The following is a 6,000-nucleotide window of genomic DNA, read 5'->3' as shown; positions in this document are numbered from 1 at the left end:
GCGGTCAGGGTCATGTAATTTGATTGACAGTGCTAAGATGAGCCTCCTGGCTTTGGTAGTTTTCGACCAGCAACGATGCGGTGGGGTAGCTTTTCACAGGTTATCTGTCTCACATATACTGCCACGACATAGTGACAGTTTTGACAAAAAAAAAAATAAAAAATATATATATATATATATATATATATATATATATATATATATATATATATATATATATATATATATATGGCATACTGCAGCTGGACTGGTGTTGTTGAGGAAACTATGCGTGGTGTATCTGTGTTGTTTTGGTACTCAAATGTCCTGAAGCAGTGAATGCACCATCTGGAAAGGCGTGCTGCCGTGATTGCGCTGATGAGCTCCACCTGTGCAGTTTTGTCGCTGGTAAACAGTAGAGAACTGAGAAGAAGGAAACTGAATGTATAATATGTTTAAAGACATTGGTAACGAAATGGGATGTTCGAATTTTGGAGATGATTTCACTGTTTGGAAAAGAGGTAACATTTATGACTTTCAATGGGAAGAAAGTGCAAGAAGATAGTTTTTAATAAGTGAGAAACGTATGTCGGAGTATTGGAATATGCCAAGGAAAAAAGGAAGTAGAGTCATATTGCGAGAATGTAGTCATAATTTTAGAATTATAAAGTCGACATAATACGAGAATCAAGTAATGAAACCATTAAAAAGAATTTGTTTAGATTCAAGTTCTGTATTATTGACTTTAAAACAAACATAGAGATAGTAGTCCTGATATTTTATTGGAAATATTTATACTAGATTTAGAATACAAAACATGGGTTTAACAATAATATTTGCATGGGTGTCAGCACTTACTGAAGTAAAAGGAAATTCGATGACTGGTAAGACACCAATAAAGACATAAGTTTTTATTATTATTATTGTTATTAAGTTGATGTAATGGAAGAGTCATGTCCACTCACTGAGTAAAAATATTCTCAGTGTTTTGCTCTATTCTATTGTCAGACCAACTCTGATGGTAGAAAATCAGAACTGGTTCTGATAAGTGAAATTAATTGAATTAGCTTTTAAGTGTACCACCATTGTGTTTTATAAATGATGGTATGTGAAAGTGAGTACCCATTTTTCACTCTCTGGCCCTGTAAGCTAAAAGTACCACAAATTGATAAACCGGAGCTTAGTTTGAATGCAGGGTGGTGATGACCTTTCAGTCAGGAGATTCTGATGGCTGCTTTGGTTTATGTGTCTCTGTTTAACTGCCTGCTGAATTAAAACAATATCCATAATAGCAGTAGTTCATGGCTAGCAGCGAGTGCAAGGACAGGGACAAGGACAGCAGCTGTTTAAAAAAATATATTGCATCAGTTTAAGCTATAAAATGGACAATTTTCTTAACGCTGAGATAGCTGAATTAATTGACTTAATTCAGCCATTTTAAAAAATGATTTTCAGTTGTAGATTTTAGATTGGACTAAAATTATTAATAATAGACTTTTTAAAATGATTCTATACTTATTGGTTTTCTTGTGTAGATGTATTTTTTTTATGGCTCCTAAAACTGAAAATTATATATGCATATATTCATAAGTGATATATTTCAATTGATTATGCTAACAAATCACAAGTACAGAAATGTTGTGGCTATTCTATTGGCAGTCAAATTAAATAATTATGTATCCAATCATAGTTGTAGAAAGTTGAGTGGAAGAAAATTGCACAAAACTTTATCCTTAAGAAGATTATGAAGCAAAGTCCGTACACTAGTATGTTGGGGCTCATTTTGAAAATGTTACTGCATCAATGCAGCATGTTATTGAGATGAATAGCCTGTTGTTATGATGTGTTCAGGATGTCAAATTTGCTTATAAGAAGAATATTAGATCATGTAAACATCAGACTGGCCCATAACCAACTTGGATTCTGTGCCTCTCTACTCTTCCTTCAGTTGGTAAATGGTCTAGTCAAAACATTTCTTTCTCACAATCCATCCATTTTTTCCCATTTGCCTAAGTAAGGAGATTCTGATATTTTTGATGCTGGGTCGGCTTAACACAAGAAATCAAACGGTTGTGTCTCATGTCCTGGATATGTGTGTGTGATGGCTCTTGACGCTGTGCTGCACCTCTTCCCAAACTCTCAGGCCAAGCCTCTCAATTCTGCAGTCTTTCTGCAGTGTACCGTTTTCTGCTAAATTTTATTTCTGCCACTCAGTTCTTCCACTCCTTTCATTTATGTCTTTGGGTTCCAGACTGTGAGCAGCCAGCTTGCATAGCTTTGACCTTTTTGTAGTTTATCTTCCTTGTGGAGGGCTTCAGTGACTTGACAACTGCCAAATCAGCATTTTTACCCAAAATTGTGTAAGGCATAACTTGACTAAACTTACAAAGTTTTTTTCTGTTATATTCAAGTATAATATGTTTTGGGGAAGCATACATTTTGTTTTGATTAGTTGTAAAGCATTGTAATCCAAATTACCACTTGAAACATATTTAAAGAGGTAATTTTCTATGTGCATTTATTCTGTGGGTTAAACTTTTTGAATTTAATACAATCTTATTGATTTATGTTAATAAAAAATATATCTGCATAGTCTTGGCTAGACTAGGTTATATTGAGATACTTGTTCCTATTCATAGTTATTGATGTGTGAATATGCGCTCTGTTTGACCTGGATGACAATAAGATTTTATTAACATATGCTATGGATCCAATTTTCTTCCCATCATTTTTTTTTCTATCCTGTGATCAGTCGATTTCTGATGTTAAAATTATGTTACATGCCTGTAGTATTTCTGTTTGCCCCTGATAAATGCACTCCATCCTCTTGCAAGCAAATTTGGTGGCATACGTTTTAAGGCGTTATGCTGCTGCCTTTGCACATCTGTCATCTCTTTTATTTTACTTTTGCATGCATTTGAAGTTTTTAAGGATAGCCTATACTGTCTGTAATAAGCTCCCAGCCCACACAATTCACATAAAACACAATCTCATGCACATCTCATTCAGGCACTCCCTCCACTCTCTTGTTTCTGGGGAGTGGCTTGCTGAAATATCACCTTGAGTCTTGCCATTTCCCAACCTCATTTACTTTATTACAGCAAATGTCTGCCACAAATCGAGGAAGCGAAAGAAATAAGAAAAGTAGGAGAGTGAGGGGCGGGGTATTGTGCTTCCACACATTCTGAAAATGACGTGTTTGCATGTGCAGACCACAGTAATCGGTCTCGAGGGGTACCCCTGCGCTAACATGGGAAGAAAGAGAGATTAATAGAAGGAGGAGAGCGTTTGTCTGTTTGGATAAATGCAAAAGGCTGGTAGAAGTGGCTGTAGGCTTAGAGGGAGGGGTAGAATGAGGGTGGTTTGTTACCACCAGCAGCACAAGCCAGAAGGAAATGACATGCTTACCATAGAAGTGGAAGAATGACCCAAACTTCCTTGCAGTCTCGCCTCTCAAGTCATCCTTCATTCATCCATCGCTCTCTTGGTCATAGTCTTGCATCTATATTTTCCCGCTCTACTTGTTCTGTATTTATCCCCTCATGCTACCGTTTGCATTCTCCCAGTAGACTTTTGTGTTTTGACTTTTTCCCACCATTTAAAAAAATAATCACCCCTAAAACATATTTTGTTGTGTTTCACTTGATGTTATCAAGAGGTCCACTTTCCTTTATAGATTTTCACTTTAAGTCTGGACTTTGATTAGGCCACTCCATAACTGTCATTATCAGTTTTGAGTCCCTTTATTCAAATTTTGTGGGGGTCAGACAGTATCCTAAGTGCACTTAAACTTAGGGTACTTAGGATATTATGGGCAAAAATGGAACACTGAACATTGTCCTTAGAGATTCAACTTCATGTTGTCAGAAAATCTATTTAGTGGATTTTGTCATGTAAAGTTGAACCAAAATTGTATGCAAATAATTTTTGGTAAATGGTTTAAGAGACATTTTTTAAATTTTTTTTTTAAAGGGGACCAATTTTTACTTTGATAGCTTTTCCCCCTGGAATGAAACACTACTTCATAACTGGAAACAAACATGCCAGAGATGAAGGCTCCACTCCTTCCATTTCAGATGGCTGTAATGATTGCTTTTTCACCTCCATTGTTAGGGCAGCTAATACACAAAAAAACAGGTGAAGAATGGACAGAAAAGGACACAAAGCTGCTGTATGGCTTCTTTTCTTAGTCTGCCAACTTTCATCTTCAGAGGAAAGACACAATGGAGCTGTTTTGACAAGGATGAAGGTACAAAAACCATTTTTTTCCCTCACAATGCCGCCCAGTCATTATAATGTCCTGACTCATCGCTTGGCGTTCTGCCACACACGCTCACATCGGACGTGGCCCTGTGTAAATTATAGCTTGACTGGTAGAAATCAAATGCAAATTGCATACACAAACAGAAGGAAACCGAGTGGATGTTAATGATATGACAGTCAAATGTGTTTTGAAATGTCGTCGGGCAAATACCAATTAAAGGGCGAAATGGAGCAACAATATGGAGAGCTTTTTGTGTACAAATGGTGCTGACAGTATACTTTGTACTGACATACGTCTTCCTTGATGTTTTCAATGGGAAATTATGCAAATGCTTCAGGCTATAGCAAAGCATTCTCTTGCTCCATGCACTAAAAAGTTTATTTCTTTTGCAATATTTTACTGATTTGAACTCCAACACAAACTCAGCACGTGGTGTATGCAGCTCACACAAACATCATATTTGACTTTTTATACACCACATCTGTTTTTGGCAATATCCCTTTAAAATATATATGCTTACTTGGAAGAAAAGCACATTCAGTGAAACTTTAAATTCTGCTTATATAAGTCAAACAAACACTGGTTATGTTATTATTAAGTCAATGTGGCCTTTCTACTTTGATGCATTCAAAAATATGCAGTATTGCACACATCTACTTCTCTATATGTAGTTTCATTAATCTGGTTTGGAAAATGTAATATAGCTCTTATACATGACTCCAAGTCTGTATCTGATAGTCTAATCAGACCTCTTGATGTTTTCTTCCACAAATGTGTTCTCTTCCAAGAAGATGAAAAGTGTTTTGACTCAAAGAACCAGCATCCCTCAAAGACTTGCCTAACCACGTAATGGTCGCAGCTGCTCATCCTTGTAGCAATAAATGTTTTTTTTTCTTTATTTTTGTGTGGAATTGTGAAAGATTCCACTTTTCTGCAACACTGAATCACATGTCCATTGTCACTTGGTAACTTTAATAGCATTTTTTTCTTTGTCAAACTTTTTCCAAAGTGAGGAATCACCAAGACATCCAACGATCAGGGCCAGAACCAGCACTTCCCAGTCTCCCAGTGACCCCAGGCAGAAAAAACTTACTCTTCCTGCAGTAAAGACACGGGGGTTGATGGAACATCATGCGGAGAAGGCACAGTTGATTCTACTGAATACACCACTCAACGAACCCAAGGTAAGCCACTTGGCAGCTCTAGCTCTGATTGTTCTCGCGTTAAAAGCTGATGGATCAGAAGTGGTCCTAAGACACTGAATTCATTCTACCTTTTATTTCCTCTGCAAAATTAAAGGGGACGTTGAGGCAGTCACCAATTCTCCTTAAACTCTTGGTACAGTTTAATCTGAAATCAGTATAGCTATTGTCTTTTTGATAATACAGTGTTGTTTTACAGGCTTGTTTTCATTGATTAAATCATTAGTAAAAGGTTTGGTTGAATTAGTTTACTGTCTGAATGCAGAGATATCCATATATTTAGAATCTGTCTAAACTGAATACTTGGACTGCATTTAAGTATGTGAATGGCCATGCTTCCAAATATTGATTAATTAAAATCAGAGCAACAGGATTGTTTAAGAAATTGTATTGCTGACAAACCAGGTGATGTAAACTATGGGTGCCAGGGAAGTTTGTGGTTCTGATATAAAGAAGCCATCAGTTTGTACATATCTTAGGTTTTCAGGTTGTTGAGTCCAAAGTTTGTTGAAGAGTTTGGGGAAGCCTGCAGATGTATCAATGTCACAATCTACT

The 6,000-nt window shown here is 36.5% G+C and overlaps 1 long non-coding RNA gene across 1 annotated transcript in view; it reads left to right on the top strand.

The window, feature by feature from the left end:
- Positions 1 to 362: 362 nt before the first annotated feature.
- The window catches only part of LOC114141242 (uncharacterized), a 29,056-nt gene continuing 23,418 nt past the window's right edge, over positions 363 to 6,000 (top strand). The window contains exons 1-2 of the long non-coding RNA XR_003594803.1: positions 363 to 500; positions 5,253 to 5,427. This is a non-coding gene — a long non-coding RNA (uncharacterized LOC114141242). The remainder of the gene's footprint in view (positions 501 to 5,252; positions 5,428 to 6,000) is intronic.

The sequence above is a fragment of the Xiphophorus couchianus genome, chromosome 24, assembly GCF_001444195.1.
Source record: "Xiphophorus couchianus chromosome 24, X_couchianus-1.0, whole genome shotgun sequence".
In the NCBI taxonomy this organism is placed as follows: Eukaryota; Metazoa; Chordata; class Actinopteri; order Cyprinodontiformes; family Poeciliidae; genus Xiphophorus; species Xiphophorus couchianus.
Note: the sequence above shows the minus strand (reverse complement) of the source record. Positions and strands in the feature narration are given on the sequence as shown.